General features: G+C 39.1%; 1 long non-coding RNA gene across 1 annotated transcript; it reads left to right on the top strand.

The window, feature by feature from the left end:
* Nucleotides 1–2,481: 2,481 nt before the first annotated feature.
* LOC309818963 lies at nt 2,482–25,795 on the top strand. Its single transcript, XR_014296395.1, has 3 exons — nt 2,482–2,615; nt 12,024–12,108; nt 25,640–25,795. It is a non-coding gene; the product is annotated as an uncharacterized lncRNA (long non-coding RNA).
* Nucleotides 25,796–27,750: the final 1,955 nt, after the last annotated feature.

Genomic DNA, 27,750 nt, shown 5'->3' with positions numbered 1-27,750 from the left:
TAATAACAAATTTAATGCATATCAACACTTTCTGAAAATGTTAAAAAAGAATAGGGATAAAAATAAAATAGAAAGTCGCATGGTTAATAAAACAAAATATTGCCTCTGAAACTTTTTTGTTATGTGTGTGTGCACATGTTTTCTGAGTTGCTAAGTAAAGTGTGCTTCCACTCTGGGTCTGGGTCCAAAAGTTGGGAACAACTAAACTGGATTGCCTCTGTAACCTGGTAGGTATTGGCAAACACATGCCACTGTCAGGTGATGGGGGTGACATAGTAAGATGCGGGCAGCAAGGATGAATTGATCACCTAGACAATTCGGAGCACATGCCTGCGTCACAGATGCCATCTCTGAGCATGAAGGGCAGAAAAACCTTCAGGAATAATGATTCTGTACATTTAAAGCTACATAGTTTATAGGGTTTTCTAATCAGAAAAGACACCTGGGAAATTGGAGTGGAAGTGCTTATAACATGACCTTACCTCTTCTGACAAGTAAATCTAAGGTCAGCCTATTGATACAAAACAATTAAAAGGTCAATGACACATGGAAGGAAGTCTGGACTTGCATCTCATGTTTGTATGATGTGTGTGTAGGACTCATTTTGATCCTAGGACACGGGGACGAATGCATAGGTGATGGGGGTGGGCCACATGGCTACGAACGATTGACCTAAACTATTTTATAGGTGCCACTTAAAAACATGACGCACTCAAGAGTCAGCTTTTAGGTGACTTTTAGGTGACCAGCTTTTAGGCGACCAGTTGCTTGCTGGGACGAGACCTCTCCCCACCCCGTACTCTGTGGTCCCAGGGTTGGCTGTCATCCTTGCTGGGGCCTGGGATGCACCCAGGAGACATGCTTCCTCTCCCGTCTACTCCAGAGCTCATGTGTCAGTGGGCACTTTGTCCCCAGAGAGCAGTCTAAGATCTGAGGAAATGAGGAAGAACTACTGATATCTATCACGTAAGTAAAACAAGGAAGCTGAATAAATAGAGCTCAAACCAAAATGGAAACAAACAAACAAACAATGAGAGAGGCAGAAGGCAAAGAATGCTTGAAATATGTTTGGGAATGACATACGATTATAATATTTTATGTTACTACAGTGCTTTAAAGATTACAAAACACGTATGTATAAAGTAAATCTATACAAATACACATATGCACCTAAAAATAAGATACATGACATTTCGTTTTATTTCCTCTGTATGTGATTTGATTGCTCTTAGTTTACAGGTGAGGCAGATAAGTCTGAAACTGTTTTGTTAACTCAAGTGCAGATTCGCTGTAGAGGTGGGACTCCCAGTGATTCTCCCGACTTTCCCACTACAGCTACCTCCACTGCAGCCTTCGTCTCTAATATGCCTTGTGTGTTACTAAATGATTTTCCTTTTCAAAGGAATCGTGAACTGGATGATAAACTCTCAGAGTTGTAGGAATTTCTTTTTATAACGTCAGTATAAAAGACCACATGCAGAATACAGCCATTTATTTACTGACACACATTCCACAAATGGCTGTGTTGAAAAGGAGAAAAAAAAAATATATAGATAGCTACTCTTGATGAATGAAAAAAAGATTAGCTAAATATACATTTAAAACACCCCCATAATTTCTAATAATAAATAAACAATGAATTCTGATTAAGTTCTGAACTTAGAGACAGGTCTTTTTCAGCTTTTTTGAAGTATAACTGATATACAAAAAACTGGCCATATTTAACGTATGCAATCTGATGTGTTTGGACACGTACATGCATTCAGGAAATCATCATCACAATCAAGGTAATAAACACCCATCATGTGAGTTTACTGTGGCCCTTTGTTCTTTTCTGTTTTTGTTTTTTGTAATAAGAACACGTTACATGTAATCTAATGCCTTGATAGATGTTTTCAGTGCACAATGCAGTGTGTTACTCTTAAGTTCTGTGTTATAAGGAAGATCTCCAGAACTTACTCATCTTGCAAAACTGAAACTTTATATCCATTGAACGATGTCTCCCCTTATGCCTCCCACACACACACACCTCCCCTACCCCCCAGCACCTGACTTTCTCTCTCTGCTTCTAGGAGATTGACTGTTTAGGTTCCTCATATTTGTGGAATCATGCAGTATTTGCTCCTCTGTGATTGGCTCACTTCACTGAGCATAAAGTCCTCCAGTGAACTTTGAAACTTAGCTTTGAAGGTTGTAGAAAGATTTCATTTGTGCAAATACCTTGTTTATTCTGCATATCAAAGTCCAGACTCACCAGCGTTAACCCAGTATGTCAATAAATAATTCTTTGAATAATGTTGTATAACAGGTAGCCACACATTTTCAGTGGCAAACAATAAGCATGAACTATACTTGTGTCCAAGGTGTCAGCTGGCTACTGGCCAGTTTAGCACGGCCTCACCTGGGACGTTTCCATGGTGATGGCAGGTGCAGTACAAGGTGCAAGGCAAGCAAAACACATGATGGCCCCTGAGACCTAGTCCTGGAACTGCTCACTGCCATTTGTTCATATTCTGTTAGCCAAAGAAAGACATACGCAGTCCAAGTTCAAGGAGTGGGGGCGTGGAATCCATGTCTTCAGAGGAACTGCCAGTTATTTGGCATTGTGGCTGCAGGTAAGAGTTGCAATGCCGTCAATCCGTCAATCCACTACCTTTGATTTCTCTCACTTGGAAAATCAATCTGCTGGCATTTCAACATATACCAGCCTAAACATTGATTGTTACATTTTTCTTTTGTGCATAAATGAAAATAAATTTATGCATTAAATACTACTTATTTCCCAGATTTTACAGTTAGAATATTGTACTTAACCTGTATTTCTGATTAGTAAAAACTATGCACATACATTATAGAACATTTGGAAAATTTTTCACAGTTTTTAAATATCTTAAATATTATGGTAATGAATATAAACTAAAGATATTCTGAAATGTTTTCTGTATATCTCTCTGCTTTCTCTGTTCTCACACTTATTTTAGTATAAGTAGTTGATGAGAAAAATATTCTTCATTATAGATAAATTCCAGTTAATAATTGCAGAAGGAGCAATAGAATTAAAACATAACAATCTCACAATCCCTAATGAACTCTTTTTTTTCCACCAAATTATCAATTAGTTATTAACACTCTTAAGCAAAATTTGATGCAGAACTTTCTGATGGAAAGATCAGACTGCACGAATTAATCTCAGTGACACTAAAATGGGATCATCAGAAACGATGTGTTGAATAACATGATGAAATAGAAAGCATTTGTCACCACCCAGGAATCATTTCCATCAGAATAATTAAACCGGAATTTAATCAAGACATTAACTCTAAACATTAGCGTACTGAAAGGGAACAGCTCAGACACAGCCAGCCAAATCATAAATGTGAAATTCGACAATTGTGCTGGTTTTTCCGACTTAGGTGACTGTGACAATAAATCAATTCCACAGTAAGTACGAGGCATAGGAGAAAAGGAGGGAGGGGGCAGTTGTGGACAGATAAACGGTCTTTCAGGCACCCTTACTCCTGCTTGTGCTTCTCAGTAATTTCCCCCTTCAGGTGGGCATTTCCTGTCCCCTAGGTTTAGGTTAGGTTTTCAACCAGTGGATTAGACGCAGGTTTACTAGTTCCCCCTGAGGCAGGTCTCTTAAGAACAGAGTGCTGTACTGTCTCAGGACAGTTCCTCTCCACTCCTCTGTTGGAAGCCCAAGAGCATTTTTCTCTGATATTCATGGTGAGGACCTGGTGGGGCTCCTGAAGATAAAACTCTCAAAGGTGTGGGTGCACATCCTCAGACTCAGCCCACCTCTCCCACGTGTCCCCACTGAACCTCCAGCAATTCATCAACTGCAGAATTTTAAGGAGAAATAGACAAAAACAAGTCAGAGCCAGACATGAAACACTCCTGTCCAAATATTATATAGAAATAGTAACAAGAAATTCAGCAAGGATTGAATAATACCCTCAACCAATTGGGTCTAATTGATCATTTATAGTATATTTCACCTAAGAATATATTCTTTTAAAGTTCGTTTCATATGAACATAGAACACTCACTGATATAGACAATAATCTGTTTGATAAAATAAAATTTATCAAATATAAAAGAACTAAAACCATACAGATTTATGTTCTCTGATCATAATATGATTAAATTAGAAATCAATTACAGAAAAATAGAAAAATCTCTGAACACTTGGAGATTCACAAAATCACTTTTAACTAACCCATGTTTCAAAGACATAGCCTCCAGAGAAATAAAATATTATTTTGAATGGAATGAAAATAGAACCAGAGCATATCAAAATTGTGAGGCGAAGCTAAAGCAGCATTTAGAGGAAAATATTTAGCATTCAATACTTTTACCAGAAAAGAAGAAAAGTCTTCAAAAATGCAATTTTCCATCTTAATAGGCTCAAAAAATGAACAAAAGAAACAGAGCAAGCAATGCTGCCTTGTTCTGGCCACACCACAAGAATGGGATGGACCTCCACGAATATTCGGTTCAGATGTTGAGGCTGATGATGCTGGACATCACAAGGAGGCTAAAAAGTTTCATTACTCTCATAACACAGCTTTCTGGGGAGAGCACAGTGACTCCCAAGTGGAACCAACTGGCTTGGGATGCAGGGAGGGGACTGGTCTGTAGTTTTTATGGTGGTTATTGGGTGGGGCTAAGGTGAGGGTTTCCACTCATGGGCAAGGGTGGAAAAGCATTTCACTGAACAATATGTATGAAAATCCAGTAAGTGCATAAAAAGTGCATGTTCATCATTAAATTTAAACGTAAAGAAATGTAAGCTAAACCATGGTAAGATACCATTATACACCTATTAGAAAAGCTAAAAGTTTTTAAATACTGAAAATACCAAGTACTGGCAAAGTTGTGGAGAGCTGTGATTCTAATGCATGGCTGATGGGAATGTAAATGGCACAGGTAATCTGGGAAACATTTTGACAGTTTCATGTAAAGTGAAACATGTACTTTCCATGTGACTCAGCAATCCCACTAGTAGATATTTACCCTAGAGAAATGAAAACCTATGTTCACACAAGATCCTCTATAAAAAATATTTATACCTTCTCTATTCGGTATTGACCAGAAACAACACACAAATTCTTCAGTGGGTCAATAGACAGACAGTGTGATCCATTCAAATAATGGAGTCAATAAAAAGAAATGAACTATTGATATACTCCCAACTTGGATAAACTTCAAAGACATTTCGCTGAGAGAGAAGGAAGTTACACATCCTATGATTCTGTTTACAAGATATTCTTTACAAGGTAAAGCTATAGAGACAGAATATATCAGGAAATTCTGGAATTTGGGAATGGTGTACTAACTCAGGGTGACTGAAAATCAATAAGATGAGCATTTTCAGAGTGGTGGAACTGACCTGTAACCTCATTGTTGTAATGTTTACACAAATATTTACATGTGTAAAATTCACAGAATGGGATACCTAAACAAAGTCAAATTTTCTCTATTAATTTTTTTTAATGAAATTAAGAGGTTGGGAAAAGATATAAAATGATAAAACCAATCAAAGGAAAACTGGAATAGTTTTATTAATACCAGAAAAAGTGGATTTCAAAGCAAAAATAATTTCCTGGGATAAAGTGTGTCACTTCATTGTGATAAATTGCTCAGTTCATCGAGAGACCTTATTAACCCTGAAGGCATATGCATCTTTCAGTAGAGCTTCAAAATTCAGGAAGTAAAAAATGATAACACTACAAGGGTAAGTAGACAAACACACAATTATCGACAGAGATGTCAATAACCATTTCTCAGTGATTGATAGAACGTATGGACAAAAATAAATCCATTAGTATATAGAGGAATTGAACACAACTTTCAACCAGCTTGACTTCTTTGGTGTGTATAGGTCATTTCACCAAAAATAGCAAAGTACACAGCCCATTAAAGAGCAGTAGGAGATGTTTATCAATAGCATAGGCTGTAAGAAATATCAATAAATTTAAAAGTATTCAAAGTTACAAAACATCTTCTGTCTTCAATAGAATTAAATTTAAAATCATAACAGAGATATCTATACAATCCTGAAATATTTGGAAACCGTATTTCACACTTTTAAATAACTTATGGGTCACAGTAAAGACCAAAAGAGAAATTAGAAAGTGTTTTGAACTAAATGAATAGAAAAAACCCACAAACGTCAGGATTTGTGGGATACCGCTAAAGCTATGCCCAGGGAAATTTTTATGACACCAAAAACATACAGGGCTCATAGATTATGATTTTAGATGAATTTCTCTGGATTATTTGTCTTAAATGGATTTGATTCCAATCAATATTTTTTTAGAAGTAGAATTGGAAATTCAAATTATACTGATGTGAACATGGAGTAAATTATCCCATCCATTTATTTGAGTGAGAATTCTGTGGTTTCTGAGAGAGTTCTTTATTTTAGGGAATACCTCACTCTAATTTGTATTCTTTTCTTTATCGTGATTACTCTTAAATTTATTTGCTTTTCTTTTTCTAGTTTCTTAAGGGGGATATGAAGTCCTTGATTAGAAAGATCGCTTAAATTCTATCATACATTCCAGAAGGGAAATGCGCTCCCCTGGTGCCCTTTTCACCACAGTGATGCATCCAGGTCCAGATGCTAATCTAGAATATTCTATCCAAATAACCAGCCACTTGGCACCAAATTTTGAGACATGGTCATAATTACTATGCTGCAAATTTATTAATCTGTTGTAATATATCTTTATTTATCTAAACTGAAATATTAAGACCAGAGGGTCTAAATGCAATAGTGAAACTGTCTCTACTTCACCCCAAATGTTGACTGCGGGTCAGTACTTAAGATCTTTGCTCTTTGAGGTGATTATTATGTGGCTATATGACATTAATAAGCTCTTATTTATTTTTAACTTAGATCAAAAGCTAGTCTTTTTGCAGTTATTTATGAAATTGATAAGAAAGTATCATGATCTTCACCAAGTGTACTTGTAACTCAGTAAATTAATAAACTGACGTAATTTCTTTCTTGGAGGGTAATATTCTGTGCAGTGTACCTGGTACTTGTGTTACGAAATCATGAAATGCTCCCTGAAGGTCTCCATTTCCCTTAAAACATTTTAATTAGCTCTATCAACAGATACATTTGTGAAGAAAGAAAGCCCAAAACTTCTGTAGAATATCGTTTTACTAAATCCTTCCAAAATTCCCTGTAGGAAGGAATAACAAAAGACATTACATCCGACATAGTATAAGTGTGTTTAAGAGGCAGACGCAGCGATAAACATTAGCTCGTTAAATAGGCACGGCAAACAACCACAGTTTTGTCCTTACAAAGATGAATCGAGCTGCACTGCCCTTTAGGGGTTATAGAGAGTAGAACTGAGCTACTAAAAATGGAAATTTATTCCTCAACATATTGTTGCTTAAATGGAGAATATTCTGATGTCTCTAAGGCTTTTCTGGATAATTTTATCAGTTTATGACCCTAATACTTCAAGGCCATGAAATAGCTTTTCCTTTTTTTTTTCTTCTTTAGAGAAAGAGCGTGTCATCTTTTCTATGAGTACCATTTCTCTATGTCATTCAAGGTTTTGTTCCTTGATCTAATTAAAGATATACCACATTATTTAGCAGAATAGCAGTATCTGGTCTATAATGCATAATAAAGCAACATAAAAATAAAGTTCAATAGTTAAGTCACCATTGATGTTTATGGTGCTTTCTCTACAGACTTTTTTTTTTTAATGCAAGCATATTTATATAGCATTTTTGGCACTGCTCTGGTCTCTTGAGTATTAAATGGCTAGTACAATATTTGATGAAATGAGCTAACAGCTGCAAAAGCAAAATTACTATAGTACCAACATATTCATGGTAATATGAAAAGAATTCACCTTCCCCTAGCAGAGACAATAATACTGAGTCCTGTTAATTTTCTTTACCCTTGGGCTGAAAAAAGTATTTAGGTCATGAGAAGCATATGATCTCATGTATGAGCCATTTAATAATTTTTAAAATTGATTGAAACTCTTAAATTTCCTTTACACCTACATCTTTATTCAAAGTACTTTTTTTTTTTAATGGAGACTTCCCGTTATGCTGTATCGTTTCCATAGTGAAGATAATTTTGCTCAGCAAAGCATGTCTGAATGTTTCTTTATACATTTTCAAACAATAATAAAAATATACTATGTCTAATTTGACCATCCCATTGACTTACAAATAATGTTAACTTATGTGTAGCATTAATTAACCTACCTTTAATGACAGCATTCCTAATTATGTCCAATAAACGCTAGGTTCAGTAGCAATGGAAATTTTAAAATTCTGTGTGGAGATTCTAGGAAGAAGTAATTTTAAGAAGACTGGAGAAGTAACTAGTCTCCATTTATCCAGACACCGCTCTTAGAAAACTTAAACTCATGTCTGGCTTTTAGCTCGTTTCTGAATGTGGAAGTGAATTGTCTTTGATTTACATAAAATTTTAAACTTCCTGGTTCACTGGAAGACCCAGCAAAATCACTAACAGAGCAAAGACAAGTCTGTGTCAGCTCGCTTCTCAGCACTGGCACTGTCCGGTGAAGGCGAGATCAGGGGCGGGTCTCATCTGTTACAGTCATAGAAACAACCAAAATAAGATTTTCCATTTGTAATTCACTCCATCTTTGTTCCCCTTCCCTCTCCTCATTTCTCTCTCAGACCAGGACCATCACAACCTTCCAAATAAGCACACTGTTTTCCAGCTCCACTTCCAGGGAGCTCTTCCTCTGGGTATGAAGGTTATCAGCCAAAAATTCTTCAAAATTAGTGGGTGCGGTGGAGACAGAAGGCCGAGGCCTGGTTCACCCCAAAGCTGAGATAGTCCGTGGTCTGGCAGATTTTATCCACTTCTCCTCTATTTTCATTCATTGTTGAATTGTAGGAAAAATGCCAGTGATTGCTGCATAAAAGCAGAAGAATCCAACTGAAGGTCATTTACATTCAAAGAATCAATGATCATTCAAAACAAAAAATACTACTTTTGCTCTCCCTGTGTGAGCACTCACGTTGGCACTTAAGAAGGCTTTTCCTACCAATGAATGTATTTGTGTCAAAAAATGTTCACTAGGCAGCTCCTGCCTCTGGGAAACCTCAAGACCATTGTAAAGTCTTGACTAGTTGGACCTAGGAGTCATAGGGACTGTTCCTCAGGCAGAGTGATGCCAACGGGTCTTGCGGCCCTTCTGCATACAGCACTCTCCCCATTCAGCAGACACTGTACGATGAGTGGAAGCCACTGAGAGCCTCCAGAGGTGTTCACAGGTGACGCAGGTGAGCTCACGGAGGTCAGACAGGACAGCACAGACAGCTGAGCCCCGCAGAGACGGAAGGACAGAAATCGTTTCAAATCCAGACGGACAATAACAGCCGGTGTAATAGTAGAAAAGTGGAAATCAGACTTCCTCAACAGCTTCTGAGCGGTTTTTATTGTTGTTTTTAATTTGTATTTATTTATTTATTTGCATTGTATTGAATTGTAGTTGATTTACAATGTATACAAAAGTGACTCAGTTATACATCCATATACATATTCTCTTTTTACATTCTGTTCCATTATAGGATTATTACAAGATATTGAGTATAGTTCCCTGTGCTGTACAGCAGGTCCTTGTTGTTGTTCTTTTTTTTTTTTTTTTTTTTTTTTTGGTGGTACGTGGGCCTCTCACTGTTGTGGCCTCTCCTGTTGCGGAGCACAGGCTCCGGACGCACAGGCTCAACGGCCATGGCTCACGGGCCCAGCCGCTCCACGGCATGTGGTATCTTCCCAGACCGGGGCACGAACCCGTGTCCCCTGCATTGACAGGCGGACTCTCAACCACTGTGCCACCAGGGAAGCCCTGTTCTTCTATTTTATATACCGTAGTGTGTATCTGTTAATCCCAAACTCCTAATTTATCCCTCCCCACTCTTTCCCCTTTGGTAACCATAAGTTTGTTTTCTATGTCTGTGAGTCTATTTCTGTTTGGTAAATAAGTTCATTTGTACCATTTTTTTTTAGATTCCATGTATAAGCGATATCACATGACATTTGTCTTTCTCTGTCTGGCTCACTTCACTTAGTAAGATGATCTTAGGTCCATCCATGTTGCTGCACAGAGCCGTCTTGATACCCATGAAGAATGTATGTTAAATCCTTCCATACAATATATTTTTTAAAGAAATGGGCCATATGATATAAGTGACATGTTAAGTAAGTATGCAAAGTTTTAACAAGAATATAGACCAACTCTGTGTGAGTTCTGATGGTTACAGAGTCTATGAGTAAAAAAAAATCAAATTTCAGCAGGATCTTGAGAATTTTTTATTGTTACTCTGGAGGAAGGCATTAAAGCTAGAAGAAATGGGGTGTGTGAAGGCAGTAAACTCACAATGTCTGTGTTTGACAACTGGTTTGCAATATTCCTGAAAATATAGCAACCACCCTCACAGTCTGGAACGAGATTGTTCCAGAACACACTGTTTTCACATTTCTAACAAGATGCCCCCCCCGGGCCCCACTCTGACCTACACGAATGACATCTTATCTGTTTTCTTCAAGCTCATGTCCTGTAATATCTATTTCCTTGTTTCGAAGTTCATCTTTTGTTAAGCTTTTCCAGAGTATGTCCAAGATGCTGGGACATCTACAAAATGTACAGGGAAAAAAGATTCTTTCAGAGAGATTATGGACTTGGAGCTGGAAACAGACAATTATGAACCAGGCTGCTACCCTCTGTCAAAGATAAGAACCTACACGTTACGTGAAGAACCCAGGGGTTCGGGGAGAACCTTGCAGAGGGGGTAAGGCTTGAGCTAAACTTGTGCTGGGGATTCCCAAGCAGACCTAGGAGGAGGCATCTAGCTATTTTCCCATAACAAACGCTTATGTAGAGCTCATGCAGTATCAAAGCACTTTACAAATAGTAAATCAATTAGTCCTCATATCAACCTCGTGAGGTAGGGACAGTTATTCATAATATTTGACAGGCAAGAAAATGAAGCCCCAGAGAGGTCAATAACTTGCCCAAATTGGCACAGCAGGATTTGAGCCCAGGCAGGAAGATTCCACAGTCCATGCTCCCAGCCCTGATGCGGGCCTGCCTTCTTGGAGACATAGTGTAGGCGAGGGCCTGGCACCGGGAGAGAGCACCTGCTGACCTGCATCTCCTTAGGTGCAGCTGCCGGGATGATGGTGCTGGAAAAGCAGGAGGGTCTGTACCGTGAAGGTCCCAATGGGCCACCTAGAAGGTTTGCATTTCCTTCCACGGGGGCACAAAACTTTTGGATGCTTTTTGAAAAGTTGTGCAACATATTTTTAATTTTATTAATGGTGTGAGAGATTCTTTTTAAAACATACAAAATGGAGTTAGGAGAAAGTTGAGAGTCTGTTTTGGCAGTCCAGGTGCCTGATCACAGCAAGCCACCAGAAATCGTTGGAAGAAGGATGAAGAAAACTTGGTGAGGGGATTGGATGTTCTAAGGCAAGAGATGGGGGATCCAACCTCAGATTTTTTAAGAAAAACTCTTATGTTTAATATCTACAAAATGATACATCCATCACGAATATAAGTCCTAACACATAACAAAATGCATAACTGAGCCCAGCACCCAAATTCAATAGCACATCACCCATGGGGATGCACCTCCTTAAGCCCATCACTTTTCTCTCCCCCAGGGTAACCACTGACCTTGTGTGTAGATCATTTATTTTTAAAAATGTTTTCTTAGATTTTTGTGCATCATTAATATCTTATTAGGTTATATTATGCTGCTGAAGGATATAAAGACATTTTCGTACTGTGTGTAGTCTTCTGAGTTTTTACTTTCTGCTGACCTCTGTCTTCTGAGATCCATCCATATTGTGTGTGGTTTAGTTCATTTTCTTTGCTATATAAAATTGACTAGTAGAAATCTATATTTATCCCCTCTTTGTTGATGGACTACCTACTTTGTTTCTAGTTTTGTTGTTTGTTAATAAACAGTAGAGCTATGACCATTCTTCTGAATACTTCCAGGTGCACCTGTGCAAAAATGTTATCAAGATGTCTGCAGGAGTGGCATGGCTGTGCAGTAGGATATAGAGATTTCTAACTTTACCAGGTAATGTCAAATTGTTTCCTAAAGTAGTTTTACCACTTTGAATTCTTACCAATAGTGTACAAGAGCTCCACTGATCCATTCCCTCACCAGTAATTTATATTATCATATTTCTTAAACATTGCCAATTCAGTGAGTGTGAAATGGAATTTCTTTGAATCTCAATTTGCATGTGCCTGATTTTTACTTTGAGTTTCTTTCATATGTTAATAGAGTGTTTGAGCTTCTTTTCCTGTAAAAAAATTACTAGCCACTTTTGTCCATTTGTCAGTGAAATCCTTGGCATGTTACCTCTTGGTTTGTTGTCGGTCTTTATTTCCTTCATGGTATTTATTGATTGATTAATAAACAAGAGGTCATTCATTCATTTATTCCTTTAATTAAAAAATATTTATTGAGTGCTTGCTCAGTCTTGTCATCCACGGACATTTTAAAGAAAAGTCTGAGTTATCACTGGTCATTCTATTTCTTCCTACCCCATGGTTGTGAATTATGTTTGGTTTATGTCAAAGCAAACTAGAAGTGTTATTCTATTGATTGCATCAGAGATTTTCTGATTCTCATTTAAACCAAAACCCTGGTCAAATATTAAGTTAGTGAAAATATATATCAAACATTTTTTAAATTGTGCAGTCAAAATAATTTTCCTGAGTATTTCAATTTGCAGCAATTTATTTGCTATTATGCAGACGTTGCCTCTTGTTTGGGCGTGATATGAAGAGATATGGCCATCAATTACAGAACTGCCAGAAGAGGCATCACCAGCTGTAGCATTCTGCCATATGCAGGGCAAACCCATAATCAAAATCCTCTGCAGTCCGTAATAGATTTATTCTTATCAAGTTTGCAGATAAACTTTATGACCACAACTTCTGTTTATCTCTTCTATTGTAATTCTTTCTGCCATGTTTGTGAGTGACATTTGAATAGCTGAGGATTTTCTTTGAAATTATTTTTCCATTAAGATCAGCAATCATTTGCAAACTGTGAATTCATTAAAACCTATTTTGAAAGAGAGTGGGTATATTAATGCAAAAACACTGACAAGAGCAGGGAGAGATTGAACCTGAGTGCTGCTAATCTCTTTTTGAGATATTTTAATAAAATTTATTTATTTTCAGATTCAAATTCTAACCAGAATTAAAAGGCTGCATTTTTTATACAGCAGTTTCAGATTAGTTACCTATTTTATACATATTAGTGTATATATGTCAATCCCAATCTCCCAATTCATCCCACCACTACCACCCCACCCCCGCTTTCCCCCCTTGGTGTTCATTTGCTAATCATTAGTTTTATTTTTACTTCTACAAGGGTTAAAGTAATTACCCTTGTGAAAAATATGGACAACCAATAGGAAAGGGCTTTTATCCTTTTGAGACATGGCATAAAAGGTATACAATTTTGTTACATATAACCCTGTATTTCATAGAATATATTTAAGTGAATAATAAAATTGTGTGTTTGCTTAAAAATGCAAATATATTTCTTTTATTTATTTTTTAATTCTATGTTTCTTTTTTTCTTGCTTACATAAGTAAACAGGTTTGCAGCTGGAAAAAGAGAAGATTGTGTTTTGCTAAAATGTTCACCTATTTCGCTACTTATTCGTTAAAACATGCATATAGATTGCCTAGTATTCTTGATAAAATCTTTATGTTGACCTTTATACTTACAGAATTTGGTGTAATTTTAGCTCATCTTTTAGAATAAGATGGTTTGTATTTTAAAAGTGCATTCTTCAAGTGAAGGAACATATTATGATAGCTTCTAAATATATCTCAATACAAACAATACATGTTCTAAAATTACTCATCCATTTGAATACGCTTATTTATTAGAGATAATCCTGTTGGCTAAAATATCTCCAGATACCCAAATTGTAGGATTAAATTCTAATATAAGCTATATGGGGAAATGTCTTGTTTTTGTAATGGGTTTCTCCCTATTTTTAGAACACCCCAAACCTATGTTCAATAGATGCAATTAATTAAATGTCATGGATGGGGTCATATGACCAGCAGGATAAGCAAGAAATTCCTTTCGCATGATCATGAAGGCAAGAAGGTTAATGCATGACAGATGCTGCCTTGAAGGAAGCTATTATAAGGAGTGTCTTCAATCAATGAGATTCTGTTATGAGCGATAGATCTAATTTCTTTTAATCAGTGGACCTTTATTATTACATTTACTAAGAGATATTCTATGGAATTTGTAGAGGATATTCTTCATCAGAGTAAAGGTCACATTTTCATTCAGATTTCATCATGATCCCTAGTTGTAGCCTTTTTAAAATATACTTTCTCCTTTTTCACCATCTTTGTCTCTAAAGATTTATTTTTATATCACAGTGTGCATTTTTTTTTTCTGTGTACATGACCTATTTATTCTCCTGGAAGGGGTGTCCTAGATCTACAGGAAGACAGCACATGTGGGTGGTCAGAAAGGCTTCAATGGAAGGCACGATTTGTCAATTTTGTCAAATTTTAAAAGTGGCAACAACATCCCCAGCAGGGTAAGCCTCGACGTAATATGGAGGCTTAAGTCTTTTTATCTTGTCTTCCAGATCCGCAGGACTTGTATTCTTTAAGGTCTTTTGACAATGCATCAATGACTTTCCTTTGCCCAAGCTCAAGTTACATGAAAGAATCTGATGCTATTAACTCATTCTTCAGACTATTATTAAGCTATTACCTTGGGCCAAGGTCTAGTGTGAGGGTTGGGGATACATCAACAAGTATAAAGTACTCTTTGCCTGGAAGTCTTTTAAGAATCTTGGGGCAAACAGAAAACTAAGATGACAGTTATGTACAAAGTGGTAAGGTAAATAATCACTCATCTCTTATTGAAATACATAAAGTGAATAAGAATATACACCACTCTAAGATTCAGTGGTGATATTTACATAGAATAATAAAATAAAGCATGTGTTTATAGGTAAAATAAGAATAGTGCATCTCAATGTATTATATAAGGATATGGACTCTTAACTTTTAAGGCTGGTTGGGTTTGTATCACAGCTTCACGTTTACTAACTATCTGACCTTGGGCATGTGTTATGGACTGACTAAATACTGTGTCTCCCCAAAGTTTGTGTCCCCCCGTATGTTGATTCCTAAGCCCCAAGGGGCTGGTGTCAGGAGGTGGGACCTTTGGGAGGAAGTGAGGTCATGAGGGTGGAGCCCCCATGATGGGATCAGTGACGTTGTAAAAGAGACCCCAGAGAGCCCCTCACCCCTTCCTCCAGGTGAGGACACAGTGAGAAGACGTCATCTATGAACCAGGAAGAGGGTCCTCCCCAGACACAGAATCTGCTGGTGCCTTGATCTTGAACATCTGGCCTCCAGAACTAGGAGAAATGAATGTTTGTTGTTTAGGCCACTCAGTCTGTGATAATTTGTTATAGCAGCTTGAATTGGCTAAGACAGCATGTTACCTGACAATTACCTCTTCCGAAATACGAGGGATGATAATAGTGCATACCCCCTCCCTCATACACCACATGCACACACAGCCATAAAGTTCACTGATATAAATACATGACTGTCTTTGCCACCAAAAAAACTCCTTGCCATTCTTTTTAATGTAATATTGATTATCATCCCTCCGTTATCCTCTTTAACATCTTGAAGTACACCAACCACCAAGGTCCTTGCAGCCATGAAACGCAGAGACTTCCTGCTGGTTCAGCATCGTAGTTAGTTTGTGAGATATGGGTATCAACAAGGAAAAACTAAAAAGAAGAAATACGTGAAACTATTTGGTCATAACACGTGATCAATAATTTGGCATTGTTATGGGACAAGATCAACGGCAAATGGAGAAATGAAGTGGCACTGCCATCAGTGTGGAAAGGTCATGCAAATAATTTTATCATGAAGCTGTAAAAAATGATTATCTTAAATATTCTCCCTTAGCAGTAGACAGACATAATTATCTAATCGTCCGAGGGTGTTTCAAATAACTTCTCTGAAGCTTTAACTCATTAAAAATCCTAATTCACAGTTACTTGTATTTCACACTAATCCTCATGTATGCATTGTTTTGAAATTTCCTCCAATCATTATTTAAAATTCCTTTTGAAGTAACTGCCATTCTATACCCTGAAAAGGATGATACTAAGGAAATTATGTTTTATAAAAATTTTACACAGGGAGAATTCATAGGACAATACATTTCACAGGTCTGAAAAGAGATAAACAAGTCTGGCATCACAAGCTGATTTAAAATATGAATGCACGGAAAAGAAATAAGTGGGTTTTTGATATATTCTATTGAAGAGTTCTCAGAAAGGGCATTATAAGCATTTTCTTCAAATTATTCATTCATAAAGCAAAGCAAAGGCAAAATACCCATATAAGTTGGTTCTGACATTAGAACTATAAAATAGAATACGTGGCATCAGCATATTCCTGCAGGAGCCGGATCACAGAGCCTTGCGTGCCCTTCTAATAAGAATACATTTGAATAGACTTTATTATGTAGGTAGTGGGAAGCCAGGGAAAGGTTTGAAATAGAAGCTTGACTCTCCCTCTCTCTCTCTCTCTCTCTCTCTGTCTCGTAGACTCTTATGACAGTCTAGGAGTTGATCATTCAGTCTGAAATAAGGTAGTGGTAGTGCAGTAAGCAAATTTTAATATCGGAAAAGTATTTTGTCACCAAAGCCAGCACCCATAAGTAGGTATGATCTTTTGAATTCCTGGGATAATTGAAAGAAATCCAAAGATAACTGGGCCATAACTTTTTAAAGGAGATTTCATCTTCCACCATGCCATGTGAAATATGATTGGGAAATAACACAAAGATTTATTAAACAGCAATACTGCCGTCTTGGCTGTTATTCCCATATAAGGCGCTTCTCATAACACCACTGCAATCAACTTAACAAGAAACAGAAAAAGATTTCTTGTCCTGTCTTTTCAAGGATCATTATATCTTTCTTTGCTGACCTCAAATTTTATACCATGATCAATAATTTGATCACTGTACTTTGGAGCTCTTGAATACTAAAATGCTATGTGTCAGTGGACTGTGCAGTAATAGGTATCATGCTTGAAGAAACAAAAAAGAGCAAGTTGGCATAGGTTTGGAGAAGGTTTCCTCAGAGAGTGAGAGATATCTCAATCAAATCATATGAAGAAGGTGTGGCGAGACTCTGACTCTGTCTAGAAGGTAGAAGGTTGGGATGAGGTTGTTCTCACAATGACAGCAAGAAAATAGCAAGACAAAGTACAAGACATCACTTTTTCCAGCTATCAGAAAGCCAAGTTCTCAGTGAGCCTCAACAGCCTGGATTCCAGGAAGAGACGGCTCTCCAAGGAGATTCAGGATTTGTGTCCCATGTGTGACAGAGCACAGGAGAGATGGAGCTGCCACACTAAGGAGTAAGAGGAAATCGATACAACCTCCAACAAATCACAAAGCACAGTTCAAGGGCTAGTGAGACAGGGTAGAACTACCAGAGCTTCAGACAAAAGGAAGTTTGCTCTTTTTTTTTGCAGCTTCTCTTCAATGGACACCCCCCAGGAACTCACAGGAATGATAGGGGCAGTGTGGTGGATTGGACAGAGTCTCTTCGTGGGTTAGTCAGGGTTCTCCAGGGAAACAGAATAGGATCTACAGAAAGATATAGAAAGAGGTTTATTAAGAGGGATTGACTCACATGACTATGGAGGCCCAGAAGTCCCACTGTCTGCTGTCTGCCAGCTGGAGGCCCAGGACAGCTGGGGGTGTGAGAACAGTCCACGTCTGAAGGCCCGAGAACCAAGAGCACTGATGTCTGAGGGCAGAAAAAGATGCTCAAGCCCGAGAGCAAGTTCTTCCTTCCTCTGCCATTTTGATCTATTCAGACACTCAGCAGATTGGCTGATGCCCACCCACGCTGGGGAGGATAATGTTTACTCAGTCAAAGGGCTAATCTCTTCCAGAGACAGCCTCACAGATACGCCCACAAATGTCGACCAGCTCTCCGGGAGACCCTTAGCGCTGTCAAGGTGACACACGAAATCAACCCTCGAGCTCCAGATGGCACAGGCGCAGAGAAGGGGATGAAAAGACAGGGAAGGTACAAACCTGGATTCATCTCACATGGGGCAGAGATTTCATGCCACCAGGGGAGAGACTGTGGCCCCTTAGTTCCCAGGGTGCAGCTACACATGCATTGTTAGTACAGAGGCAGTCAAGTCAAAACCTTCCATTCCTGATGGAGGTGCTGGGAGCAAGCCGGACCCCAGGATCCGTTAGAGTATGCTACCACTTTTGAGAATGGCAGGAAACTCTCATAAAAGACCCGCACAGATACCAGGCAACGTGGTACAGGTCTGGCTGCCATGGTGAGAAGGGGTAATGAAAACGAGCAGGACCCTGTGGGGCTCCTGGACACAAAAGCCTTTCTCTGTCCCCCATTTCCTTTTGTTTAAATAAATTTATTTATTTTATTTTTGGCTGAGTTGGGTCTTTGTTGCTGTGCGCGAGCTCGGGGGATACTCTTCGTTGCTGTGCACAGGCTTCTTGTTGCAGTGGCTTCTTTTGTTGCAGAGCACGGGCTTCAGTAGTTGTGGCGCACAGGCTTAGTTGCTCCGCAGCATGTGGGATCTTCCTGGACCGGGGATTAAACCCATGTCCCCTGCATTGGCAGGCGGATTCTTAACCACTGTGCCACCAGGGAAGCCCTGTCCCCCATTTCTTGATTATAGGAAATAGGCTTCATTCAGCCTCCAGGACCTTCCCTGAGTTCCAACGGGCAGGTGCAAACAGATGCTAATTAGGAAAGGGAGGCGATGCAGAGACAAATGAGGAATAGTAAAAGGAAACAATAGTGCAGCCTTGAGGCAGAGTCCCTGTTCCCCTTCAAGGGGTACACATTACAATGTCTCTGAGCTGCTTTGCAGATAGTGAAGCCCCCACCAGGTGGGAGAAGCTAACTGTGTGCTTCCCACAAGCATGTAGAACCCAGAACTGTTGGAACCAGAAGGTCAATGATGCTGACTCCCGATGACCTCACTACCAACCAATCAGAAGAAAGTCCGTGAGCTGATCACTCCGTCCTCTTTGAACTATTACTATAAAACTCTTTGCTACCCTCTCCAGGTTGGGACACACAGTCTTGAGGGCATCAGCCTGCTGTGGCCCCCTTTGACTGGCAAAGCAATAAAGCTATTCTTTTCTGCTTCACCTAAACTCTGTCTCCGAGATTTAATTTGGTGTCGGGGTACAGAGACCGGATACAGCTTCAGTAAGAACATTGCGAACACTGAGACCCATATGCACGAAGCTGCTGGAGAGTGAAGCTGGACCAGGAAAAACAGAGCCCCTGCCCTCCCTCCCACTGCCCTCCCCCCCCCCACACACAGCTTCACATGCCCTGGAGAGCAACAGTGCTCTATGTGAATGGAGAGAGGCCCCACTGGTGAGTTACTTACTGGGGACATTGTTCAATCCTAGAGGACATTGCCCACTTTTAGAAACACTCAGACAACGTTTATTTAAATTTCCCAAAGTAGTACCACTCTCTTCTTCCTCATACCTGCTAGCGCCCCACTTTTCCTTCTGTAATTTCTTTCTTCCCAATTTCATAAACACATATTTTAGAAATTCCTTTATTTAGGATCTAGTAATGGCAAAACCAATTTGTTTGTTTGTTCTATTTCCTGGGAAGTTTTTATTTTTGCCCTCGCTCTTGAAGCACATTTTCTCTGGGTCTATAATTCTAGGTTGGCATTTATTGTTCAATCCATTTATTGAAGATCCTCACTTGTTGAAAAGTCAACATCGGTACAAATTGATTTCATTTGTAGGTCATCCTTCTACCTCGCTGTTTTTATGACATGCTTTGTTTTGGATGTTCTTGAGTTCCTCTGTAATATGGTGGATTTTTTTTTTTTCATATTTTAGTTGGGATTCTTTGTGATTCTTGAATGTGAAGAATCTTTTATCAGTTTATACTCATGCATGCACATGCGTTAGTGTTTTCTATTTTATTTCCTCTGTATTTGTCTCTAGTTTCCTTTTAGGATTCCAACTCTACACATGATCATTTCCTTCAGACTAGAAATTTTGCCTTTTAACTTCTCTTGAATATTTTCCATATTTGATCTCTCTGTGCTGGATTTTGGGTACTGTGATTAAAATTTTCTTCCAGTTTTCCCATTCTCTCTTCAAATATGTCTAACCTGTGGTTACACATATGCAATAAGTTTTCATTCTAAATGATTACATTTCAATTTATGTTATGTTTGATACCTTAATGTTTTTTTTCCAAATCTACCTGCTGATTTTGTATAGACCCTTGGTCTTTACTCATATTTAAATAATTATTTTTATTAATTTAAGTATTTTAAACACACTTCTATATGTTGGCCTAATCTAACATTTTAAGGTTTTTCAGTTTCGATTATTTTTTATTGTTTCTTCTGGTTTTTGCTCATGGCATACTCTTTTCATTTGTTTATTGTGATTAGGAACGATGAAGTTATTTTACTGTGAGAAGTTTTTCTGTGAGACGTTGTTGAGGTTAAATGTGGGCTCTCACAGAGAAAATTTGCACTTGATATTGCAAGTTCTCTGTGTCTATTGCCAAGTGGGGTTTCTAAGATAAATTCCCAGGTGAGGTTTATGTTGACCACCCAGATACTAAGAACGTAGGTGGTGTCCCCACATGACCACCCACTTGTAATTCTGAGTTCCCCTCTGCCCCAGGATACAATGTGATGGAGACATTTTTCTCTCCTTGCTTTCCTGGGGGGTGACAACTTCTTCTCCATTACCCTTAGATGTGGCCATTGGCAACCCCAGTTATTCTGCGGTGTCTTGATTTCCCAGTTTGGGGACCTCAGCCTTGTCTCCTGCTCCAGCTACCCTCAAAGCTCCAAAACTTCTGAGGCTCAATTCACTTGGGTTTGAAAAATGCTCTCCAGGTCAAAGCCAGTTTAAGCTTTGTTTATCTCTTTTCTTCCTGTTTTTGCTTAAATTTGACTTCTAAAGAATCCTCATGGTTTTCACAAATAATTGGTGCAATTATATTGTCATATGTATTTCATCCAGCACTCTTAGTTCCCAGTCGAAGGGTCCGTTTTCATATCTAGTGGGCCCTACAGCTGGAAACAGAATTCTGAAGCCTCCCACAGGGGCATCTCTTTGAAGATGATGCTATTCGGTACCCATCAGACAGTCTCAGTCAGGCCCCTTCCTTCTTTCCTTCCAAGAAGTTGATGCTGAGAACTCGCCCAGTGAGCACCCCTCAGACAGTCTCCATGTCAGGTCCGCCTCCCAGGGAAGCCAGCGGCCCAAGCCTTGAGAAACCTGCTCCTTTCCTTGTTGGGAGGAAACAAGAAGGAAAATGCCACCGGCACTTTTGCCATATTTACAGCCAGAGCAGTGGTTCTTTATCCTCAGCCCTGGCCTTTGCTTTCCCCTGATGATTTCTAATTCATGAGAACATACTCAGACACTAATCCCATATTGGCTCAAGTAGATTCTAAAATCTGCAGTTTGTATTTGTTTGTTTTGCATGAATTAGATTCCACTGAAGGCTTTTAGGACACAGCTTCCAACAAATGGTATCATTTTAGAGCCGGGTGGTAAACTGTTTTATCTTGCACCAGCTTCTCTCATGAAAGCTCAATGGCTGTGCTGCTTAAGACAGCCCCACAGGAGAACGCAGTAGGAGAGGTTCTGCTGTCTGCGTTCCATCGCCGACCCGGCAGCTGCTACCACGTACCAAAATGGCAGCTTGGCTGCCGCGGCAAACACATCAACATTTCTGCTAATAATTCAGCATAACCAGCAGCAGCTTTTCATATAATCAAATAGTATTTATTAATCCTGCACACGGCCCATGCTGCTCCAGAGGCACCTTTGTAGTATCATCATTAATTAGGACAATCAAAATTCTCTTTTATCTTCATTCGGCGATTACAAAGTCATTTTGTCAGGCATAAATTACTCCTTCATTATTATGGAAAATTTTATTTCTTACAAACTTCAAACAACATATATGTTATCTTCAATAGCACATAGTCTTTTAGAAAATAGATGTCATTTTCTGCCCTGAATAAGTATAATTCAGAAGGACATTTCTAAATAATACCTCGTCTGGCTTTATGTTCTGTCTGTGCTATTTCAATGCTTCATTTGACTGGCATCTACAAAGTGATATAATTTGTCTTTAAACTTAGTATGATTTTCCTCTTTTCCCTTGGAAAGGACTTTTGATGGATATATTCTTGTTTGAAAGTCACATAGCACTTTTTAAAAACCTCAATGTTAGTTACTATTTAAACATTTCAAGCCTCAAATATATATATATAATATAGACATATTTACCATGATATATATATATATATATGTATGTATTAGGTGTGCATATATATAAAATGGGATTAGTGATAATGAGTAAAATGATTCAAAAGACCTAAGGAATGAAACTATATCTCTGGTTAGAGATGCCTTCCACTTTATATTAATTTTAATTATAAAAATTAATAATTTAATAGGAACCACCTTATTTTCTACTGTTTAATATTGTGCAATGCTTCTCAATCTGTGGAACTTGCATTAGAACCAACTGGAGTGATTTTTTTTTAAATGATGATCACAGTTCCCAGATGCAATATGAAGCTGTTTTTTTTTTTTTTGCAGTATGCGGGCCTCTCACTGTTGTGGCCTCTCCCGTTGCGGAGCACAGGCTCCGGACGCGCAGGCTCAGCGGCCATGGCTCACGGGCCCAGCTGCTCCGCGGCACGTGGGATCTTCCCGGACCGGGGCACGAACCCGTGTCCCCTACATTGGCAGGCGGACTCTCAACCACTGCGCCACCAGGGAAGCCCTGAAGTTTTTTAGGTGGTTTTCTGTAGTTTGCATTTAACATGCTCCATACACAACATCCCACACATTAAAGTTTAGAAAACTCTCAATCCGGTGGTTCAGGGGTCTGTAGGGGAAGTAGAACTTTACCTTTATGCTCTTAAGGTCTCCGACTGGGCCTGAGAATTAAGTTGACACAAGACAGAGCAACAGGAGAAAAGCATAGTATAGGTTTTACATGACACTGGAGCCTCCTATGGAAATGAAGATTAAAGGAAGAGCCAGGCTTAAGTGTTTATGGACAAAGAGGCAATGGTGGCGAAATAACTATAAAGCAAATGGGGAGGGAAACAAGATAAGAGGTTTCTTTTGTTTGTTTGTTTGTTTTTACATTTTGTTATTTTATTCAATGATAATATAAAGATAAGATATTCTTTCCAGTATAATTTAATTAGATCTGTACCAGTTTATCCAGCATGCAATCTATGTTGTCATTTTCAATTCCTTCAATCAGTAGCTTTTAAACTTTGTGGGTTTTTTTTTTTTTAATTTTATTGGAGTATAGTTGATTGCCAGTGTTGTGTTAGTTTCAGGTTAGTTACAGCAATGGACGACCAGCAGGGACCTACTGTATAGTGCAGGGAACTCTACTCAATATTCTGTGATAACCTATATGAGAAAAGAATCTGAAAAAGAATGAATATACGTATGTGTATAACTGAATCGCTATGCTGAACACCAGAAGATGAATTAATTTTACAGGGTCTGTTTGTACAAATGTCTCTCCGCTTGACTCTCCTTCTCTGGTGATGAGAATGTTTCTTTGCTCCTGGTGCACAGGGGGTGGCTTTCACGTGGGGCTTTTATCTCCTGCTCTCAGGAAGAAAGCGGGGGAGGTCAGAGCACCCTTCTTGCACCTTCTGTGATTCAAGTGGTTTTAGCTCAAAGTAATCCTCATGCCCTGGTGGCATATCTGGGTGGCACATTCTGCCACCCCCTCAAACCCTAAATGTCCTCTGCCTGCAGCCTCTTTGACTAAAGAGTTCTGATCCTTTGACTCTCAGGCCCTCCATCAGAGCTCACAGTCTGCTTTCTGACCGTGCAGCTTTGGGTCTGACACCTTTCAAAGAGTTTTTATTCTGAACTTGTGGGTTCTTTGGCAATCCAGTTCACTCCAGGATCTAGGGAGATTTGAATCCATCTGTTTCCGGTCAGTCCCGTGGACTGGGATGCCTTCCGTGTTCTCTAGATGAGATTCTAACACTTGCTTATCTCCTTGCCCTCTCTGCAGCTGAGAGGTTACCTTGAAATGACTGAAACAGTCGTTGGGAAAGACACACCTTAATCAGGATTCTGTTATTCCTGTTCATCTGAGGAGTCTTTCTGGGTGTCTTGACTTTAAATATTTTTCAAACTTATTTCTTAATATTTGGGGTCTAGGAGTGTTCAGTATTTCTTGTTCTTGCTTGGTGCACTGAACCATTTTTGATCTCCTGGAACACCAGTCTGTTCCTGCCTGAGATAATTTTTTGGTAACACTTTGCAGGAGAAACCAAATAATAACCAATATACAAGAAAACTAGCCATTTCTAGCTACTTGGCTTACAACTATGGACTCCATAGCTATGGGGACTGTTTTTCAAATTAATGTAGCTGGTACTTGCACTAAATGTTTACCACTGCATAACTCAGGCTTACAACTTCCTTGACTCCGATACAGCACGCTTCTGAGATCCACTGTCCTATTGGCAGGTAGTTCCAAGTGTCTTAGCTTTTTGCTACAGCAACACTCATCCTGGTACAATTTCATGTATTAAAGTGATACCAGGCGTGTTAACAGATAAGTTCCCAAACCTCAAGGGTTTATAGTAAAACAAATTTTAAATTCTTCTCAACTAAACTTGAAAATAAATATCCCTGGCTGTGGTAATGCTTCTCCAAGAAGTGATTCAGGGACACAGTGTCCTTCCATCCTGTGGTCCTGCCGTCTTTAACAAGTCACTTCTGGTGTTTCTGTGTTATCTGCATCAAATCAGCACAGGGCTGGGAAGTGGGTGAAGGTGGTCTGATCTCAAACCCCCAGGCCTGGAGGTGGCATCATTCCCAGTTCCGTTCCCTGGGTGAAAACGGCTCATCATAACCAAGAGACATGCGGGTGCAGAGAAACATAAACCTAGACTCACACTCTCTTCCCAGAAGCATCTCTTCACGGTAGAAGGGAAATAGAAGTATCTGGCGGACAGTTATCCCTGCCAAGAGGCATTTGGAAGAGCTCTCCAAAAACAAGGAATTACATGAGCAAAAACTCAGAGCATTTCCTTGGTTGATTTGTTTTGTGAGTCCTAAATAGAATGACTGGACCGCTGAATAAGGGTTTAGAGGCATGGCGGAAGGCAGAAGCTAAGCAGTAAGTTGATGTTTAAATGTCAATATGTAGGGAGAAAGATATAGAGAATGTTGCTTTGTGAGCTGAGGTCCATAAAGCGTCTGAAATTAAATGTTACTTTTTAGTTTGTGCTTTTTTTCTTTTCTGAGAGATTGCTCATAGTTTTCTTTAGAATCTAAAAATCTTAATGAACAAACCTGGGAGGTATTGAGAATGGGAGCCGCTGATACAGGGTATGAGCCATGGGCTGCCCTGTTGGTGTTCAGGTCTCAGCTGTTTCTCTCTACTTGTGTGACTGTGAAGGAGTTACCTTTTCTCTCTAAATGTCTCATTTCTTATTTGCAGAGTGGAGTTAATAATGGTATCACTTCACATGGATGTTGGAGGATTAAATGAATCGATAGATGTGAAGCACTCGGAACAGGGTCCGGCACGAAGTGCGCACTCCGTGGATGCCTTAGCTGTTATTAGGATCAAACTCTTGCAGATGTCTGTGATATGGATGAGGAAAAGGTAGGAGACTCCTGCCATCAAGAGAATAGACTAGAAGGGGCAGAGGCAGGAGAGGTATTAAACTGGCCTGCAATTTGGTAGAAGCTCTTAGTTGAAATGTATTTGCAGCACTATGAAGTTAGTCTTTTTATAGCACCAGTTTTCCAGCAATTTGCATAACATTAAACTATAATTATCACCGCTATTACTATTACAATGACTATTATTGTTTGGCTCTCTTCCTGAGCTAAATGAGTGTCTGTTAGGACAGGGGGATGGTAGTTCCTTTTTCTGAGTTAACAGTGGGACCATATGTGGAGTTCCAGCATAGACGAGATAAGTCTTTGGGTGCTTTTTAACCTGTATTGCCTGGAGCCAGTAGGTGTATTACACTTTGCACTGAGTCCAATTTCCTTTTCTATATCAAAGGCTTACCCTGCAGAGTGTAACAGGAAAAGCTGTGACAGAGCGCTGTCCAACAGAACTTTCTTCCGTAAGGCAATGTCCTGCTCCCTCCCTGTCTAGAATGTTCACCTCATTAATATCATAGCCACACCATAGATGGTTCAAATATGGCAACTGAACACTTCAAATGAGGCTAGTGGGATTGATGACCTGAATTTGACATTTTACTTCATTTTTGTTAATTAATGTAGATGTAAATGGCCACATGTCTTGTGGACGTGGTATTTGGCAGTGTCGCTATGTCCTATGAACCCTACTGTAGGAATCGGATGATTCAGTGTCAACTGGGTGTCAAGTGAACCTGACTCAGGAGCACGGAAGCTGAGTTTTAGTGCCAGGAAACTTACACTGAAAGTGGTCGGTGTGAAAACTCAAATGTGGTTCCCGGGAAATCCAGGCATCCGTCTTCCTACGGACACATGCTGTAAAGGTTGCATTTCTCCTGTCACATTTGATGCAACTGAACATTTGGGTTGTATTTCCATGGATGCAAATGATTTTTAAAATTCCAGGTACCAAAAATGAGACATTGTTATCGACATTTTAATATAAATCAATTATATATTATTTTAAACGCTTGGACATTTCACTGTGACTTGTGGAATTTAAAACAGCAGAGTAGCCCAACATAGTAATGAAGAGCCCACTGTCTTCAGAATTGCATTCTCCAAATATTGCCAATTCTCACACTGTGTTAAGGTGTGGCTTCCCTGTCTGTTTTTATCAGACCCACTTTCACATATCTGAGCAGGTCATTGTCCCGATTAAAATCCCTTTGTTTCATGTTCTTGCATCGGAGACAAAGCCAGAGTCCAGGGATGGTCCAGACCCTGGATGGTCCAGCCTCTCCGTCTTCTCCAGTCTTATCACCCCTGCATACAGTCACCCCTCCTTCTTTCTTCCAGGAACAGGGCAGAGGGACCTTCCCATCCACCTGAACTGAAGGCACACCGATACCCACTCCTTTCTCTCCAACTCTGTTTTTGTTTCTTTGTGATTATCATTACAATGAAATTATTTATTTTATTTGTATTTTTTTGGCTTGATCTTCATTTTTGGAACCCTTTCTACCAGCTAAGCACCTTTAAAACCCTAGTTGGACAATCAATTACCTTCCTACCCAACTGTTTAACACAAGCAAGAGTGTTGTGTTAGGTTTTCAGTGAATGAACAATTCAAGCAATGACCCAGTGATTTTCCTTAACCCAGACATTACTGAAGAATGCAAGATTTATGAAAAGTCTCTGGGCAACAAATTAAGAGATCATGGTTAGGTTTAAAAAAAAAAGAGTAGGTATAAAAAGAGGGCAAAGGGGCTTATAGTCCTGAGGTAACCATGGCAGGCTCAATCCCCGTGTTTCCTTTATGGTCACGGGTTATACAGACCATTCTCATTTAAATAATGAAAATGGGGATGGAGGGAAGAAAGAAAATGACAGTAGGAAGATATCTTCATGTAGAATCTTCTACTGAAGGGTCCAGGGAGATGGTGAAACCTC

The sequence above is a fragment of the Grampus griseus genome (assembly GCF_964374135.1).
Source record: "Grampus griseus genome assembly, chromosome: 2".
Classification (NCBI taxonomy): domain Eukaryota; kingdom Metazoa; phylum Chordata; class Mammalia; order Artiodactyla; family Delphinidae; genus Grampus; species Grampus griseus.
This window is presented reverse-complemented; position numbering and strand designations above follow the sequence as displayed.